The sequence below is a fragment of the Thamnophis sirtalis genome, unplaced genomic scaffold (assembly GCF_051295495.1).
Source record: "Thamnophis sirtalis isolate CommonGarterSnake01/CBP01778 unplaced genomic scaffold, rThaSir2_p1.2 scaffold_11, whole genome shotgun sequence".
Taxonomy (NCBI): domain Eukaryota; kingdom Metazoa; phylum Chordata; class Lepidosauria; order Squamata; family Natricidae; genus Thamnophis; species Thamnophis sirtalis.
Window position 1 is genome coordinate 3,380,151 of NW_028261391.1, and position 19,922 is coordinate 3,400,072.

General features: G+C 44.8%; 1 long non-coding RNA gene across 1 annotated transcript; it reads right to left on the bottom strand.

Annotated features, from left to right (window-relative positions):
- Positions 1 to 1,437: 1,437 nt before the first annotated feature.
- On the bottom strand, positions 1,438 to 19,639 carry LOC148043436 (uncharacterized). Its single transcript, XR_015697968.1, has 3 exons — positions 19,605 to 19,639; positions 5,762 to 5,819; positions 1,438 to 2,176 (listed from the first exon to the last, which is right to left on the bottom strand). It is a non-coding gene; the product is annotated as an uncharacterized LOC148043436 (long non-coding RNA).
- Between the last annotated feature and the right edge of the window lie 283 nt (positions 19,640 to 19,922).

Sequence of the window (19,922 nt, forward strand, 5' to 3'; positions counted from 1 at the left end):
GGGGACCAGGAACTCACTATTCTAACTTAAAGATTTGCATGTAGAGCCTTGTTTTCTCACAGGCAGGAAATGGGCATCAACTTTACGTGGCCTCAGTGCAAAATGAGATGCTTCTCTCAGGGGGATGACAAATACAGGTAAGCCGCTTCATCAACAGGCACAGCAAAACAAGAGACTCAAAACCAATAGTTTCAACTGCCAGTAAAAAGTATTTATTGAGTTGCTATTTAAAGGGGATCAAATAGCATGCCTGCCGACCCGATGTTTAAACACCTTAATTGAAACAACAGTTCAGTATGGCCGTGCGTTAAGTAGTGCATCAAACCCAGAGGCTACCGCTACTATCAATCAAGGAAGCAAAATCTATCAGCGCCAAAGCCCATTGTATTTACCAATTTGTTTGTAATTGCGGAGACAATTACATCAGCAGAACTAATAGGTGCCTGGCTTTCAGAATGGAGGAGCACTTTCCGAAATGGGTTCAGACATTACTGAGCAATCCCACAGCAAACCATGACCACAAAATGCCGCCTTCTGCTATCACGACACATATACTAGCTACAGGTCACCAAGTCAATTCAAAACACTGCGCTCAAAGTTTTGCTGCACCAAAGGAATTCTCGTTTGCTGCGTTTTGCCATAGCGGTTGCCATCAATCGATTGAAGCCTCCTTTGCGTGCGCAGAAACAATTGTACATCAATCTACGCCTTCTGTGGGCGTAAGGTTTGTCATGGGCTGGTTTCCACATGTCACATGTTTAATTAACACTCTCACTAGACTCTATGTTCTAAGTCACTTTTAACCATGTTATTGTAAGTTTGGTACTGAGGAATCAATGCAAAATGCTTGCATCTGTTTGCTTTTTAACTGCATTGTTTAAATTATTAAAGGGGACTGTTTTAAAAATACAGGAAAGTTAAGATGTATAGTTCAGGTTTGCAATGCTGAGAACACCAGGATCCCATATTTCAGGGGTCACTGATCATGGCCTCAAATGACATGGAGTAATCTGTGGCATTTCCAATTTATATAAATTGATTGTGCCTGGATGGAGCCATCTCCCAGCTTTGCTACATGCTTTAAAGTTGGATGGCTGACTAGCTGTCTGAGAACGATTTGCAGCGAAGAAATAGCATAAAGGGAAAAAGTTAAATATCCTGGCAGTATCGTTTTCCTTGATTTCTTTCATGTGTTCAGTCTGCCTTTTAGTGCTCCCCCTGACAAATGACTTGCACAAATTGTTGGAGATGCTGTTTGAATGTTGCCTTAACTGTCCTTTACTGCAATATTTCTCAACCTTGGCAACTTCAAGGTGCGAGACCCAACTGCCAGAATTCTGGCTGGGGAATTTTAAGTTAAGAGTCCAAACATGCTGGCAGGTAATTATGGGAAGCAATTTATACCCATTAATGGTTTACTTAATAATAAAAAAAAACATGATTGGCCACTAGATGTCAGCAGCTGCATTGCAGTTCAAAAGAACTCCCTTTATTTTTAAACGGTGATTTCAATTATCTTCAAATAGATTGCAGAAATTCACAAGGAAGACAATTGTTCATTCTCCAATCGGCTTTTTTCCAAACTAGCACCCTCTAGAGGGGCTGGGACTAGAAGGGTCAATTGCCCGCCTGATTGTGCCCTACAAGAGGAGTTTTTAAATTGTATTTGATGAGAACTTGATGGATTCCATAAGAAACTAAGAGGGGGAAAAAACCCCAAGTTCACTCAAGCATAGCCAATTTTCTAGCACTTGAGCTCTGCCTCTAATTCAAGCTTCCAGGGATTTTTTTTTAATACTTCTGCAGCCTGAAAAAGTCTGAAAACACCTGCCCTAGAATACCTAAGGGGAACTCTTAGGCATCAATGCCACAACTAGGAGCACCAGAAAGGCATTACCTGTTTGTACCTATCTATCAATCAATCAATCATTTGTAGCATAAATTGCATGAAAATCCTTGCTGGTTCATTACTTTTATATTTCAATGGTTTTGTTCATGAAACAGGGTACGCTGTATGAAGCAAGCCATGGGACCTAGGAAGAGTTGGGATGAGTAAAATGGGACAAAATGAGCAATTTCTGTGACTTATGGGGGCATTCTTTGGAAAGAAGGATATGTTCACATTACCATCTCTTTTCTGTGTGCTTTTCTTTTCCTGTTGTGGATCTCTGGAGAACTGTAAGGAAGAGAGGAGGGAGGGCAGTTAGTTACTAGGAACAGGTTTCCCCTCCCTCCCCCATTGTAGATATGGATTCTAGACAGATCCTGCAACTCCTCTTTATCAAAGACCATTTAAACCATCTAGCAGGATGGGCCACATGAAAGCCTACTAAATAAATACATTTTATCTAGATCTTGAAGGACTCGGATCTCACACTGTGGTCTTCTCGGGTGATACACAGAGAGGTGGCCACATGCTTTTCAGAGATTTATAGATTTAGGGAGATCATGAAGTCCTTGTGCCTTGCTCTCCTCAGTGCTTTCTCCAGGAAAGATTGTGTGGTCTCACGGTGCTGTCAAGCCCGCTCCTTGGACCTCCTTCCCAGACTTAAGATGAAGTCATGGAAGGGATTATGCCCCAGAGGACTGTTTCCCTCCCACCCAGTTATGCATTAGTGCAAATATCTGTACCTCAGTTGTAGGATGAGGGTGAAGGTTCATTCTCTGAGCTTGTGGGTTGGTTTCCAAACACTTTGAAAATGTAATAGGACAACACTGACACCAGCATCTAAATTCCGCTGAAGATGTTATCTAGCTTGGCAACGAAACCAACCCACAAGCTTGGAGAACTAATCTTCATTCACCCTCCTCATCAGTTATGCATCTCCACCTCTGGCTGACCAAGTGATGCAGGCCCAGTTGTATCCCCTTCTGGCTAATACCAGAAGGGACACCAGGCAAAAGTTCTGAGCCTCTTATCACTCAGCCAAGCTGCAACTATTGCCAGGGGGTTACCCACCCATTCCAGGAATGAAGCAAAAAATTCACTTCCACAAAAATACCTAGAGAAGATTCCTTTCCTTTCCTTTTTGTGTTAAATACAGACTACCCAAAACAAATTGTGCTGGGCATCTCCAAGGAGGGGGATGTCAAAAAGTCCATGTAGTGGTTGCAAATACATTATGCCTGTCATAAAGGGGAAGACTTCAACCACAGGAGTGGTCACCATGCTGCCTTTTTCATTTTTTAACAATCTTTTATGCAAATTTTATATATTAATACTGCCTTAATACTGTACATTATAGTTTGCAATAACTGTAGGACTGTTTTGATCCCCTTAGACACTCTTATCTTTTTAATCACTATCTTTTTAAGCTTCTCAAATTTACACATTTCTATTCTTCCCGCAATTGGAGCTCAAGGGAGGGACTGGGACGGTGCAGCAGAAAAGGAGTTGGGACCTAGGGGTTTGAGGATTCTGCATAGTATCTTAGTTTTTCCTAGTGCTGTATTTTTCTGGAGAGAAAGCTCTAATATAGTTCCTGGGATCTGTTGGGAGCTCCTTTCCCAGCTTAGGAGTCACGGCTCCAAATGCTCCCTACCTCCATTGGGACCATTTTGGCCTTTATTTCAACATCCGCTCTAGTTCCTCCTTCAGGCCTTGGTAATTTTCCAGCTTCTCATACTTAACATGATGCTGCTGTCACTTGGATCTGCTGTATCCATGACCACCGTTGTCTTCTGGTTCTTGTCAATTACCACGTCTGGTTGATTAGTCAGTACGACCTTCTGGATTTGGAAGTCCCATGGGATCTTAAGTCTCCATAATTAGTGGTCTTCATAATTCTGTGGAATCTGCCATCTGAACTTCAGAGGATACAAAATGCTCCGTACTTGGTTGTGGAGCTCAGTGTATGCTGTTTCTGTCTACATCTTACACCCTGCCTAATACAGTAGAACCCTGCATCTATGGATTGGGACTCAATGCCTGTTCTGGTGCTGCTACAATCAGTGCCTCGGTGCTTTTTAGTCCCACCCTTCCCTTTCACTGGCATAATTTTCTAATGTTAATCACTTCAGCTATCTGTCAATGGTACATCCCATGCACCATCTTGTCTTGCCATGGCAGTTCCTTTGCTTGATTTTTCCTCCTTATCTGCTGCTGTCTCAAGCATTCGGGGGGATGCTGCCCCCGAAGGACAGCCCAGATAGTCCATCCTTAAGCCTGGGGGGTGAGAACTTACACCCCTCAGAGAGGGCCCGCAATTTGGGGGTCCTCCTGGATCCACAGCTGACATTGGAACATCATGTCAGCTGTGACCAGGGGGGCCTTTGCCCAGGTTCGCCTGGTGCACCAATTGCGGCCCTACTTGGATCGGGAGGCACTCCAAATGGTTACTCATGCCCTTGTCACCTCAAGGCTGGACTACTGGAATGCGCTCTACATGGGGCTGCCCTTGAAAAGTGTTCAGAGACTGCAACTAGTCCAGAATGCAGCTGCGCGAGCGATATTGGGTGTACCAAGGTACACCCATATTACACCTATCCTCCGCGAGCTGCACTGGCTTCCTATTGGTCTCCGGACGCAATTCAAGGTGCTGGTTATTACCTTTAAAGCCCTATATGGCTTAGGACCAGGGTACCTGCGAGACCGCCTACTGCCACATACCTCCCAGCGGTCAGTGAGATCCCATAGGGTGGGCCTCCTTCAGATGCCGTCAGCCAGACAATGTCGGCTGGCGGCTCCCTGGAGGAGGGCCTTCTCTGTGGCTGCTCCGACCCTTTGGAATGAGCTACCCCCAGAGATCCGGGCCTTACCCACTCTCATGGCCTTCAGAAAAGCTGTTAAAACCTGGCTATTCCGGCAGGCCTGGGGCTGTTGACCTCATTGTTGAGGTCCAGCCCCGATCAGATCAAGTGCATGTGTGATGTTTTTAAATTTTTCTTTCCTTTATTTTTGCATTGTAAGCCACCCGGAGTCCTTCGAGATTGGGCGGCCTATAAATTTTGCAAATAAATAGAATAAATAGAAATAAATTCACAGCTCATCTTTGGGTACCATCATAGTGATCTACTCCTGGATATTCTGTGTTTCATCCAGCACAGTAGCTTTGACACCCCACCGTCTCTTTCCTCTCTTTCCAGATGTAGTCTCTGGTTGTTGGACTTGGGTGGAAACCTCCATACAATCTGAGGAGATTCTGAGTCTTCACATTGGTAGTTCCCATGTCCTTCATTGGTAGTTAATGACTGGCAGGGCACATGTGTTGTGTGGTTCTTGTTTTTCCAATTGAGCTGGCTCTTCAGAACCTTTCTGTTCCTTTGGTCATACTGGGATGTTATTTTCCTTTGAGGGACCTTTCACATCCTTTGTGGCACTTCATTATTAGCTCTTCCTTGCATCTTCATGGGAGTTCCCATGCAACTGTGAGATACCAAGGTTCTTATGCAGGTAGTCCTCAACTTACAATTCGCTTAGTGGCCTTTCAAAATTACAACGGCACTGAAAAAAATGACCTAAGACCACTGTTCACACTTATGACTGTTGTAGCATCCCCACCGCCATGTGTTTACATTCAAATGCTTGACAAGCTATTCACATTTATGACAATTGTAATGTCCCAGACTCATGGGATCACTTTTTGCAGCTTTCTGACAAGCAAAGTCAATGGGGAAACCAAATTTACTTAACCACATTACTAATTTAACTGCAGTAATTCACTTAGCAAATGTGGCAAAAAAAAGTTGTAAAATGAGGCAGAACTCACTTAACAAACAACATACATTTTGGGCTCAATTGGGGTCTTAAGTTGAGAACTACCTTGATCTATCTGTACCATGTGGCCCACTGGTCTTTCCACCTCATCAATGTTTACTGCCTGCAAAAATATGATAAGAGGGAATGTATATTTAATATTACATGTCTTGACAGCAGCAAGAATTGTATTTGCACAACACTGGAAAAATGAGAAAACACCTACAGAAAACATAATTTAAAAAACACTACACTGTGCAGAAATGGATAGGTCGACATTAAAGATAAAGGATAAACATCAGAATAGTTTTTAAAACCATTGTTTTATCAATGGTTAGACAATAGAGGTAGAAATTGGAAATTATGATTATGTATCAGTAAATCGACCCAGATAATACACTGTTTACTAAGCAATTATGTATGTGGGAAGTTATCATCCAGCCCTCTCCCAGAAAAATGAAATATCCTAGGAAATATTGAAAAGGCAGAATATTTCTCTGGATGTGAAAAGAAACATGCTTTAAAAGACAGAATAGTTGCCTGTAGCTTCCTGCCCATCCACACTTTGTCAATAGGCCATTGAGAAGGCCAGGCTAGCCCACTTTACATAATAAAGACTTCCCCACTGCAGCTGTAGGGGGAAGGGATATTACTCAACTCTCCACATGGCATCTGAGAACTCATACCTGTATTCAAAACAGCCTAGAGAGTAGCCCCCTGCATGGCACCATGGGAGTCTGACAACCAATCAGAATACATTTCTTACACAGGAACAGGAAACGAGAGGTGGGACTAAACAGGGTATAAAAAGCCTAGCAAGCCCCTTCCTCAGCCCTTCTCTTCTTCTCCACCAACATTGAAGCATGTGATCACCTTTTCTGCTCAGGGCTCAAGCCATGTGGCCCTGTCCAACAATAAACCATCTTTCCAAGCAGCCTCCATGTCTCCAGTGTCTTTTCCCCACTTGGAGCTGAACCCAGAAGGACATTTCTTTCAACAGTATGTTAAAAGAAAAATATATAAAGGCAATCTTTACTGCCTGCCACAGCTGGTGGCAGGTGTGGCCTTCATCTCCTTCCTTTCCTCTTGAGCCTATTATCCCAAAGGTGCTTTTTTCAGGAGGCAACCTGGGACTTTCTTGTTTTTCTTTGAAGACATTTCACTTCTCATCCAAGAAGCTTCTTCAGCTCTGGCTGGATGGTGGGGAATGGAAGGATCAGCCAGCCAGCCAGAGATGAAGAAGCTTCTTGGATGAAAAGCAACAGGTCTTCAAAGAAAAACTAGAAAGCCCAGTTGCCTCCTGAAAAAGCACCTTTGGGACAACGGTGACCTGGATGCCCGAGAATCTCTACAGACTTTTAGCTATACAATTTGGGATGAAGACCCTTGGAATGGTGTGGGAGTAAGAATGGATTTCCAAAGGAAAAATTGCAGACTACAGGAACCAGGAGCCCCACTCGGATGACCCCGAGGACACAGACAGACCTCCGAGGAGCCTCAAGGACTCTCCAAAAGGATTCAAGTGATCAGCTGTCTGCAAGGAATATAAATCCATCCATTCCCCTCCATCCAGTCAGAGCTGAAGAAGCTTCTTGGATGAGGAGCAAAACGTCTTCAAAAGGGGGGCAAAAAAGCAAAGTCCAGTTGCCTCCTGAAAAAGCACCTTTGTTTGGGGCAACCATGACCTGGGTGACTGATAATGTCCAAATTTTCAGCTACAAAAATCTGCAGGCCCAAAAAGGTCCTTGCCTTGCAAATTTTCTCTTAGTTGGGCCTCCCAAAGGATTGTCCCTCTGTGAGGAATAATTGGAGCAGTCCCCAATTTTGATATATAAATAAATTGTGCGGGCCACCCTGACGAAGGGCTTCCGAACCGACTCTGAGGAGCGAGATTCGGCTAGAGGCCAAACGCCCCGCTTTCTCGTTTTCCCGGCGTCGTGTGAAGCGGCCAACACGCCAACTTCCAAGAAGACACGTTCGTCTCCCCGGGCAGTCGGAGAGCTCTTATCTCCCACTCTATTTTACCCTCCATTTCAGCTGCTGCCTCGAGGAAACGACTCTGGCAGCGGGCAACGAAGCCCACCAGGGACGCCCCTGGCTCGGCTACACGCGACTGCAGCGACGGCTGAGGCGCCATTTCCGCTGGTTCGTTTCAGGCGGGAAAACGAGGCGGTTTTTTGCGCGCTGTTGCTGGGTGAAATCTGCCGTCTCGGACCAATGGGAGCCTCTATGGGTGACGTCATGCGCCCCCAATGGCTGTCTTTCCAAACCTTCCAGCCAATCCCACAGGGGGAGGCAATTCCCCTGAGAGAGAGGGGCCCCGGGAAGGGGAAAAGGGAAGATGGGTAGAATTTCAAAAGGAGCCGCCATTAAGGGGCGCCCCCCCACACACACACACTAAGCGCCTTTGTACCACGGCCTTTAGCTGCTGTTGTTGTTTTTAATTCCCCCGGGGTTGGAGTCATAAATAAAGTCCCTGGTGCAGAGGCCGCGCCGGGGAAACTGTGGGGAAGGCAGTCGGCGCGCGCAAAGGCTTGCCACATTGGCAATGGCTCCGCCTCAGGGCTGCTCCCCGCCAGGGTCCGCGGGCCCGTGGGGTGTCTCTCTGCCCCTGTGTGGCCAGGGAAGGCCTTTTGGTGGAGAGATAGGAAAACTCAGCAATTCCATCAATAAGGATTAGTAAATTGTCAACCTTGGTCCCTTGAAACTATGTGGACTTCAATTCCCAGAATTCCTCAGCCAGCTGCACTGGCTGGGGGATTCTGGGAGTTGAAGTCCACAAGTTTTAGCTGAGGTTGAGAAGAGAATAAGGATTAGGAATAAAACAGAACAGAATAGAATACAGTAAGGAATAGAATTAGAATGGAGTAGAATAAGGATTAGGAATAAAACAGAATAGAATAGAATACAGTACGGAATAGAATTAGAATGGAATAGAATAAGGATTAGGAATAAAACAGAATAGAATACAGTAAGGAATAGAATTAGAATGGAATAGAATAAGGATTAGGAATAAAACAGAATAGAATACAGTAAGGAATAGAATTAGAATGGAATAGAATAAGGATTAGGAATAAAACAATAGAATAGAATACAGTAAGGGATAGAATTAGAATGGAATAGAATAAGGATTAGGAATAAAACAGAATAGAATAGAATACAGTAAGGGATAGAATTGGAATAGAATAAGGATTAGGAATAAAACAGAACAGAATAGAATACAGTAAGGAATAGAATTAGAATGGAATAGAATAAGGATTAGGAATAAAACAGAATAGAATAGAATACAGTAAGGAATAGAATTAGAATGGAATAGAATAAGGATTAGGAATAAAACAGAATAGAATAGAGTAAGGAATAGAATTAGAATAAGGATTAGGAATACAATACAATAGAATTAGAGGAATAGAACAACAGAATAGAATAAAAAGAATAGAATAGAATTCTTTATTGGCCAAGCGTGATTGGACACACAAGGAATTTGTTGCATATGCTCTCCATGTACATAAAGAAAAATAAAATAGAATACATTCATCAAAAATCATACGATACAACACTTAAGTGATAGTCATAGGTTACTAATAAGCAGTCAAATTATACTAGGAAACAAAACACTGGTTTACCAAGAAACTAGTTTACTCTAGTTTACAACAGCAAATTCGTGCAGGTTTCTTCAGAAGTAATTAGATGATCCCTTCCTCCCTTTGAAGATAATTAATCTCGGGGCATTGTCTATAATCATTATTCCACTAAAATAAAATATAAGATTAAAATAAGATTTATTATAATGATTGTATTAACAAATAAAATCCCTTTGAAATCTGGGAGTCTCTTCCAGATAGCTGGACTTCAACTCCCAGAATTCTCAGCAATGGTCTTGCCAGCTAGGGAATTCTGGGAGCCGAAGTCTACCTATCTTAAAAGTTGTTCAAGTTGAGAAATCCTGATCTAGGGAAATATACAGGTAGTCCTCGACTTAACAACAGTTCATTTAGTGACGGTTCAAAGAGTTACAACAGCATTTCGAAAGAGTGATTTAGGGCTGTATTCACACAGGAGCGTGGCAGCATCCCCATAGTTGCGTGATCAAAATTCAAACGCTTGGCAACGGATTCGTATTTATGACGGTTGCAGTGTCCCAGGATCATCAACTCTTGCAACCTTCCGTCAAGCGAAGTCAATTGAGATCACTGCAGAGATTCATTTTGTTTTGCTTTTAACTCCTGGGAGACTTTCTGCAATACCCTGAATCTGTTTTATTCAATTCGACCATTTTCTACGTTCATCAAATTAGCAAGAGTTCATATGCTTGGCCAACTACAGAAACCATAATGAAGATGGGCTTCCTGAGGAAATGCAGCGGCTAGATCAGGTTTGCTCAAAGTTGAACACTTTTTAAGATGGGTGGATTTCAACTGCCAGGATTCTCCAGGCCGTGCATTGGCTAGGCGGGAATAGCAACAGCACTTAGACTTATATACCGCTTCGCAGTGCTTTAAAGCCCTCTCTAAACAGTTTACAGAGTCAGCATATTGTCCCCCAACAATCTGGGTCCTTATCCTGGGAATTGAAGTCCATATATCTTACAGTTGCCAAATTTGAGAAACACGGTGCGAGATCTAATCCAGATCTTCTTCTTCTTCTCCTTCTCCTTCTCCTTCTCCTCCTCCTCCTCCTCCTCCTCTCCTCCTCCTGATGGAAGCAAAAATGTGGTGGGCCTAATAGAGTTCCCTCAAGCCATTATTTGAACTATCCTGGGTAGGAAAATATCTTTCCCTGCCTCTCTTAACGGTTTAGCTCAGACTGTGGTTAGTATATTCCTGCATTCATCCATTATTCTTATCCCAGTTCTTGAATTAATGTCTTTTCTGGATCCACCCCATATGTAGCATCTATCCCTAGACCTTCCCCTCTTAAAGATGCTGTGTGAACTGACTCGATAGTTGCCTGCTTACTATTTTTTATTTTATTTTATTTTAACAATTTCATATATACATTCACAATTATATGATCTCATAACTGTTATTAATAATATGTATTTATAACAATTTTTCCCTACTGTTGACAAAATACTTGAAGATTGCTTTTTTATCATCCCATAGATCCATCTTATCTTACAACGGTCCTACTTCTTCCCTCCCTCCCTCTTTCCTTCCCTTGTTTCTTCTCTCCTACTCCCCTTCCTTCCCTCCCTCCTTCTCTCCTTCCCTCCTTCCTTCCCTCCTTTCTTTTCTCCTTCTCTCCTTCTTTTCCCCCTTCCTTTCCTCCTTCCTTCCCCCCTTCCTTCTCTCCTACATTCCCTCCTTCCTTCCCTTCTTCCTTCCCTCCTTTCTTCTCTCCTTCTCTCCTTCCTTCCCTCCTTTCTTCCCTCCTTGCTTCCCTCCCTCCTTCCTACCCCCCTTTCTTCTCTTTCTTCTCCTTCCTTCCTCCTCTCCTTTCCCTTGCCTGCTTACTAAGAGGAGCGGAGAAAACCCCTTGAGAAACAAGTGGTGTTATTTCGGGACAGGCCAGCAGATGGCGCTCCTGATTCACACACAGCACACACCCATCTCCTGAGTTCCTGGCAGCCAGAGGGAAGGTGTTGAGCTTGGCAACTGTCTGGATGCTTGCCAGATCACTTGAAGCTTTGCTCCCTGTGAAAGGCTCTCCTGGTCTCCAGGGGAAGGAGCCGCTGTTTTGTACACACACCAACTCTTTGTAAGGCAGCCGTTGCTAGGTGGGGTGTGGCAACAGCAGGAGGACAGCCCCAGCGGAAAACAGCACCCTGGCATTGGACTCACAAGCCGATGGTTGCATTCACACAACCCACCCACAGCCCAGTAAAATTGCATTAGCCCATTTGCAAGATTTGCATGAGATAGAGAGCCTTGCATTATTTCAACCGGCTGGGTTTGCCCGGCACACACTAAGCCACCACAACCACCAAAAGATAAGCCAAGCCGAGCATGTTGTGTGAACATGTCTCCTTAACTCTTTTCCTGATGTGGTTCAGTGTGTTGATTGAACACAGCCCCAAAGTCAGCCTGGAGCTGGGAGGGTTCGAATCAAACATCAGTTTTGTTGGTCAGCCAAATTTCCCCAATCATTGTACTCTGACTGAGGCATCTCCCCTGGCATCAGGGCAGGCCAGACCCTTTTGCTCTAATATTACACTATAATATACTAATATTCTACAGGTGGTCCTCAACCTATGACCACAGCTGAGCCTAAAATTTCTGTTGCTAAGAGAGAAACTTGCGAAGTGAGTTTTTGTTCCATTTTCTTGCCACGTTTGTTAAGTGAATCGCAGGCGTTTTTTAAATTAGTAACGTGGTTGTTAAGTGAAACTGGTTTTGCCCTTGACTTGGCTTGCCGGAAGGTCACAAGAGGGAATCGCATGGCCCCCGGGGGGGGGGGGAGGGGGGGGAACCCTGCAACCATCATAAATGTAAGCCAGTTGTCAAGTATCTGAATGTAAATCAGGTGATCATGGGGGTGCTACAGTCATCATAAGTGTGAAAAGAAAGCCACTTTTTTTCAGGGCTCTTCAAACGACCACTATGCGGATTGCTGTAAGTCAAGGACTGCCTCTATAATATTATTAATAGCGAGGGAGAGCTGGCTGGGGAATCCTGGGAGTTGAAGTCCACGCGTTTTCAGGTGACCAAGGTTGAGAAACACTGCATTAGAGGAAGCCAGCAAGGCCGAAACACCCCCAACTTATGTTTGACTCAGGACAATGGATTCTGAGTCATCATGACACCAGTTGCTGTTTTAAAAGTTAACTATTTTTAAAATATTCAAATTACAGGCATTGAAAGTTGTATTAGTAGAGTGCTATTTTTCACACACACACACACACACACACACACACACAATCTGTATAACAAGCTATATATTTCAACTAAAACAGTAGCTGCACAGAGAAATAGGATAGGATAGGATAGGATAGGATAGAATAGAATAGAATAGAATAGAATAGAATAGAATAGAATAGAATAGAACAGAACAGAACAGAACAGAACAGAATAAATATTGGAATGAGGAATAAAAAAGGAACAGGAATAGGAATAGAAATAGGAATAGAAATAGAATAGAATAAATATTGGAATGAAGAATAGAATAGGAATAGGAATAGAATTCTTTATTGGCCAAGTCTGATTGGAGACACAAGGAATTTGTCTTTGGTGCAGATGCTCTCAGTGGACATAAAAATAAAGATACACTCATCACAAATCATAAGGTACAGCACTTAGTGATAGTCATAGGGTGCAAATAAGCAATCAAATCATACGAGGAAACAATATCAATATAAATCGTAAGGATACAAGCAACAAAGTTACAGTCATACAGTCATAAGCGGGAGGAGATGGGGGATAGGAAGAATGAGATTAATAGTAATGGTAATGCAGACTTAGTGAATGGTTTGACAGTGGTGAGGACATTAATTGTTTAGCAGAGTGATGGCGCTTGGGGAAAAACTGTCCTTGTGTCTAGTTGTTCGCATCATTTTGTGGGTAGGAGTTGAAACATTTTATACAACAGAATACAATAGAATTCGGGATGGAACAGAACAGAACAGAGGATGGGACGGAACAGAGCAGGTTCCATAACCTTTAGGTTATGGATGGGCACAAGGCTGCAGCATGTTAGCAACTGGGCCGGCACCAACAAGCAAAGCCCCAGGATGAAGGCAGCCCACAAAACCACCCCCCACCCAGGTCTGTGGAAATGTCTTTCTCCACGGAACTAGTCCCTGCTGTCCCAAAGGTTGGGGGTGGTTGCTGGAATAGGATACGGAGGGCTTCTAGTCCAACCCCCTGCCCCGTTCGGCCTTTACTAGAAAGGTGTGCTGGTGGGAAGTTTAAATAATTCAGTAACCATTGTGCAAGTGGCAGAAACGTTCCCACAAGGCCCGAGATGATCGCTGAATCTTGAATGTGGGAGATCATCAGTTTCCCCAGCAACAAACTGCAGGGAGCATGAAATGCACCGATAATCCAGAACCCTCACCACAAAAATATAGTAGGGCAATATGATATTTCCTTAGCAAGAGGTTTCCACCAGATGGCAGCACGGAGCCAACTTTGGCATGGCAGGCAAGAATCGGTAAACCCCTTTATAGTCCTCCATTCGTTTAGTGACCGTTGTTTGGAGTTACAACGCTACTAAAAAAGGGGGCTTGTAACCATTTTCCACACTTACAACCATTGCGGCATCCCTGTGACCACGTCATCAAAATTCAGATGCTTGGCAACTGACTCATGTTTATGATGGTTGCAGTGTCCCAAGGTCATGTGATCAGCTTCTGTGACCTTTTGACAAGTCGTCAATGGGGAAGCCGGATTCACTTAACAACCGGGTTACTAAGTTAGCAACTGCAGTGATTCACGTAACCCAGGGGTGTCCAAACTTGGGAACTTTTTAAGACTTGTGGACTTCAATTCCCCAGCCAGGGAATTCTGGGAGTTTTGAAGTCCCAGAAACTCACTTAAAACCTTGTCTCGCTTAGCAAGAGAAATGTTGGACTCAATCGTGGTCATGTCACAATTTTACTTCAATAAGTCACCTTTACTTCTTTTCTTTTTTTTCCTTTTTAACACAAAAGCCACCTTTTTCTTCCTCCACATTTTTGGCTTTGTGGCTGAGCTCTCTCTTCTCCCCCCCAAAAGCAGAATTCCTCTGGGAAAAAACCCACCGAATGCTATGGATGTGTCCTAGTGTTGGAAAAAATGTCCTTCTGGGTTCGGCTCCAAATGGGGAAAAAGACACTGGAGACATGGAGGCTGCTTGCTTGGAAAGAGCCGAGGTGGTGCAGTGGTTAAATGCAGCACTGCAGGCTACTTCAGCTGACTGCAGATCTGCAGTTCGGCTGTTCAAATCTCACCGGCTCAAGGTTGACTCAGCCTTCCATCCTTCCGAGGTGGGTGAAATGAGGACCCGGATTGTTGTTGGGGGCAAATATGCTGACTCTGTAAACAGCTTAGAGAGGGCTGAAAGCCCTATGAAGCGGTATATAAGTCTAACTGCTATTGCTATTGCTAAGATGGTTTAATGGAGGACAGGACCAAACGGCTTGAGCCCTGAACAGAAAAGGTGATCACATGCTTCAATGTTGGTGGAGAAGAAGAGAAGGGAAGGGAAGAAGCGAAGCTGAGTCCCTGGTTTTATGCCCTCTCTGGCCTTTGATCTTGAGCTTGTATTCTGATTGGTTGTCAGACTCCCATGGGGCCATGCAGGGGCAACTCTGTAGACTGTGTTTTGTATCCAGGTTTGGTTGAGTTCTCAGATGCCATGTGGCGAGTTGGGTAAAGGGCCAATATTATCATGCCTTAATCCCATCACTCTGGGGAGCTGAAGGGGAGAACTCTTTGTTATGTAAAGTGGACTAGCTCAGGCTTTAATGGCTCATTGACAAAGGGGGGGGATGGGCAGGAAGCTGCAGGCAGCTATTCTGTCTTTTAAAACATGTTTCTTCCTTTTTCACATCCAGAGAAATATTCAGCCCTTTCAATATTTCCTAGGGTATTTCATTTTTTCTGGGAGAGGGCTGGGTGATAACTTCCTACACTAGCATCATTTGAAAGAAGAAAAGACAAGGTCAGAAGTTCAAATCCTAATTCTGCCTTGGCCTACTTGTCTGGGTTGTTGGAAGGATCGAATAAAAAAAAAACCCCAAGGATCAATTTCCCTTCACAGTGTTTTTTTTTTAATTTAGTAACGATTTATCATTTCATTTTATTTAGGAATGATTTATAAGGCCTTGGTAAGGCCACACTTGGAATACAGCATCCAGTTTTGGTTGCTGTGATGTAGAAAAGATGTGGAGACTCTGGAAAGAGTACAGAGAAGAGCAACAAAGAGGATTAGGGGACTGGAGGCTCAAACATATGAAGAACGGTAGCAGGAACTGGGGATGTCTAGTTTAATGAAAAGAAGAACCAGGGGAGACATGATAGCAGTCTTCCAATGTCTCAGTGGAGAGAGGAGTCAAGCTGTTCTGGAGAAGACTTGAAGGCAGGACAAGAAGCAATGGGTGAAAACTAATCCAAGAGAGAAGCCACCTGGAATTAAGGAGAAATTTCCTGACAGTTAGAACAATTAATCCGTGGAAACAGCTTCCCTCCAGATGTTGAGGCTGCTCCAACACTGGAGGTTTTTTTTTAGAAGAGATTGGATAACCATTTGTCTGAAATGGTCTAGGGTCTCCTGTTAGAGCAGGGGATTGGACTAGAAGACCTCCAAGGTCCCTTCCTACTCTGTTATATTCTGTTTTCCAAGTATTTAATTCTGCCCTGAACCTCTCTTTCCAGGGTGTCAGCCAGGAAGCAGAAAAGGGATTATCTCAGCATCCTGCTTGGAAATCTCCCTGGGTGCCTGGGGGGGAAGGACACAGAAGGCTCCAGGCTCCCCCCCCCCCCAATGCAAAGAAAGGCTGAATAGCAACAGCCCTCTCTGGGGAGGGAGCCATTAGGGGTGCAGATGGATTTATAGGGGGGCTGGGCAAATGGCCAACAAAGCCCCCCCAGGCCTTCGCAAATGGCAGGGCCTCCCCCTCCTCCCTCCTCCCCCCTGGTTTTATAGGGCATCTGTGTCCTTTGAAGGCTTGCAGAAACAGAGGCAGTAAAATGTCACCATCTGGGCCATCAAACGCCCCAGAAAGACAGCCTTTGTTCCCGTCCTCCCTTGGCTGCACAAAAGACCCCGTTTTGGGGAGCTCCGCACCCCGCTAAATTCTAGAGGCATTGTTCTCCTTGGTCTGACTTCACACATTGTAAGGGGGGGGCTGAGTTCTCAGGAGCAATTGGAAGGAGAAATGCCTCTGCACATGCGAAGGCTGCGCCTGCTTCCCCAGCAGTGAGAAACACACATACACACACATGGAGTTTTTGGGGAGGCAGGAGAAACAGCTTTCTCAGAGTTCTGTCCTGCAAATGTTTCAGACAGCAACTCTCAGGATGCCCGGTGGGTCCAGGGAAATGCTTGGAATTCTGGGAGATGTAGTCCAGGGCATCTGGAGAGAGAGACCAGGTAGGATGGTCACTCTGCAACATATCGGGATGGTCAGGTTTGCAGACCAAAGGCACCTTTCCAGCACCACCTGGGAAGACTTTGCATAGGGTGGGGGGGGGAGGTGTCCAGGGAGGCCCCTATAATTGCCCTGAGATTGTTCAGGTGTGCAACACAATAAGGTCACCTGTCTTCTCCAAAGGGTCCGAGAATATCTCAGAAGGAAGTCTGTGTAATTTTCTGCAGCGGTTTTTATTCTTCCCAAGGGGAGAACATTTAGAAATAAATAAAGGTGAAGCAAAAAGGGAGGAAGGAAGGAAGGAAGGAAGGAAAGAAAGAAAGAAAGAAAGAAAGAAAGAAAGAAAGAAAGAAAGAAAGAAAGAAAGAAAGAAAGAAAAGGGAAGAAAGTAGAAAGGAAGGAAGGGAATGGGAGGGAGAGAGGAAGAAAAGAAAAAAATGAAAAAGAGAGAAGGAAAGAAGGAAGGAGCAAGGAATTTTAAGAAAAAAGAAATTAAGGGAGGGAGGAGGAAGAAAAGAAAGAAGGAAGGAAAAGAAAAGAAGGGAAGGGAGGAATGGAAAGAAAGAAAAGGGAGTAAAAGGGAAGCGGGAGGGAGAGGAAGGAAAGAATGGAAAGAAAAGGGAGGGAGGAGAAGGAAGGAAAGAAGGAAGGAAAAGGGGAAGAGGGAGGCAAGAATGGAAAAAAGGGAGGGAAGGAAAAGGGAAGAGGGAAAGGAGGAATAGAAAGAAAGAAAAGGAAGAAAAAAGGGAAGAGGAAGGCAAGATGGAAAGAAAAGGGAAGCAGGAGGGAGAGAGGAAGGAAAGAATGGAAAGGGAGGGAAGGAAGGAAGGAAGGGGGAAGAGGGAAAGGAGGAATGGAAAGAAAGAAAAGGAAGAAAAGAAGGAAGGAAAAAGGGAAAAGGAAGGTAAGATGGAAAGAAAAAGGAAGGAAGGAAGGAAGGAAGGAAGGAAGGAAGGAAGGAAGGAAGGAAGGAAGGGGGAAAAAAGGAAAGGGAGGCAGAGAGAGAGAAAGAATTGTGATCCTTCAGCCAGGGACTGTAAGGTCGTTGAGGGCCAGATCTGTTGCATCGGGAGAAGCCAACGAAAGAAAGACAACAGGGGCTCAGAAGCGAGTTGGCTCTCATCAGAGGCTACAGAGAAGAGGAAAGCCCAACTTCTGTTCTCCACCGCATCCCTCTGGGAACAGCAATGGCGCAGCAGACAAGGCCAAGGGCTCCTTTCTCAGCCCCCTGACCCAGAGCCGGCTCTCCCCTGAAGGGGTGGGGAAACTCCCACCGTTCCCCTTTGCCTGGTCGCACCAAGTTTTTTGCAGGCCTCGCCCAGTCTCTGCCACGGGCCTGAAACTTACCCAAAGTGGCCATGATATTTTTAAAAATGTGGAGATTCTAAAAAGAGCCCAGAGAAGAGCAAGAAAGATAATCAGAGGACTGGAAGCTAAAACATATGAAGAACGGTTGCAGGAACTGGGCATGTCTAGTTTAATGAAAAGAAGGACCAGGGGAGACACGATAGCAGCCTTCCAATATCTCAGGGGTTGCCACAAAGAAGAGAGAGTCAAGCTACTCTCCAAAGCACCTGAGGGCAGAACAAGAAGCAATGGGTGGAAACTAATCAAGGAGAGAAGCAACTTAGAACTGAGGAGGAATTTCCTGACAGTGAGGACAATTAACCAGTGGAACAGCTTCCTTCTGAAATTTGGGCTGAGAGAAGACAAGAGGAACAGGTGGGATAGATAGAGAGGAAAAGACCACAATTGAGCGAAAGAAAGAAAGAAAAGAAAGAAGGGGAAGAAAGAAAAAATGAAAAAAAGAGAAAGAAAGAGAAAGGAAGGAAGGAAAGGAAGGAAGGAAGGAAGGAAGGAAGGAAGGAAGGAAGGAAGGAAGGAAGGAAGGAAGGAGAAAAGGAAAGAAATCTGTGTGGACCATGGATGGACAGAATAACATGTCTAGTTTAATGAAAAGAAGGACTAGGGGAGACATGATAGCAGTCTTCCAATATCTCAGGTTCTGCCACAAAGAAGAGGGAGTCAAGCTATTCTCCAAGGCACCTGAGGGCAGGACAAGAAGCAATGGGGGGAAACTAATCAAGGAGAGAAGCAACTTAGAACTGAGGAGAAATTTCCCGACAGGGAGGACAATTAACCAGTGGAACAGCTTGCCACAAGAAGCAGCGCGTGCTCCAACACTGGAGGTTTTTAAGAAGAAATTTGTCTGAAATGGTATAGAATCTCCTGCTTGAGCAGGGGGCTGGACTAGAAGACCTCCAAGGTCCCACTCTGTTATTCTGTGAAGGATCCCAGCCAGGGCTCCCTCCCTTCCCTTCTGCACCCAAGCACACTAGACCTAAGATAGCAAACATTCGCCTCCTGTACCGAGAAAGGAATTTCTGGCAGCTATTTGGCTACGTATCCCGTGGGAAGGAAACTTGGCTTGGAAGCGGGAGATCTGGCAGCCCAATACCCACCCCTCCTCTAGGGCAGTGTTTCTCAACCTTGGCAACTTGAAGATGTCCGGACTTCAACTCCCAGAATTCCCCAGCCAGCATTCGCTGGCTGGGGAATTCTGGGAGTTGAAGTCCGGACATCTTCAAGTTGCCAAGGTTGAGAAACACTGCTCTAGGGCACGAAACGACCTGCTATTCCGTTTCGCAGAAGGATAAGAATGGGAAAAACCCAAGGCCCGCTTTGCTACCTCCTGGCATGTTACTGGTATGGTATTCCCAGCCTCCATTCACACAACCTCCCTTATTCTGCTTGGATCCTAAACAAACCGGCTGCCCTGGGTTCAAAAGTTCCCATGAACAAGATTTATACTGACTTGGAGGTGGGTGGACTTCAATGCCCAGAATTCTGGGAGTTGAAGTCCATCCATCTCAAAGGGGCCAAGCTGAAGTAACACTCAACTGCATGATCACTCCAATTTTTGTTGTTAGTTGCGAAGTCGTGTCTGACCCATCGCAACCCCATGGACCATGTTCCTCCAGGCCTTCCTGTCCTCTGCCATCCCCCGGAGTCCATTGAAGCTCATGCCGACTGCTTCGCTGACTCCATCCAGCCACCTCCTTCTCTGCCGTCCCCTTCTTCTTCTTTTGCCCTCCATCGTTCCCAGCATGAGGCTCTTCTCCAGGGAGTCCTTCTTCTTTCTCCTTAGGTAGCCAAAGTACTTGAGATAGATAGATAGATAGATAGATAGATAGATAGATAGATAGATAGATAGATAGA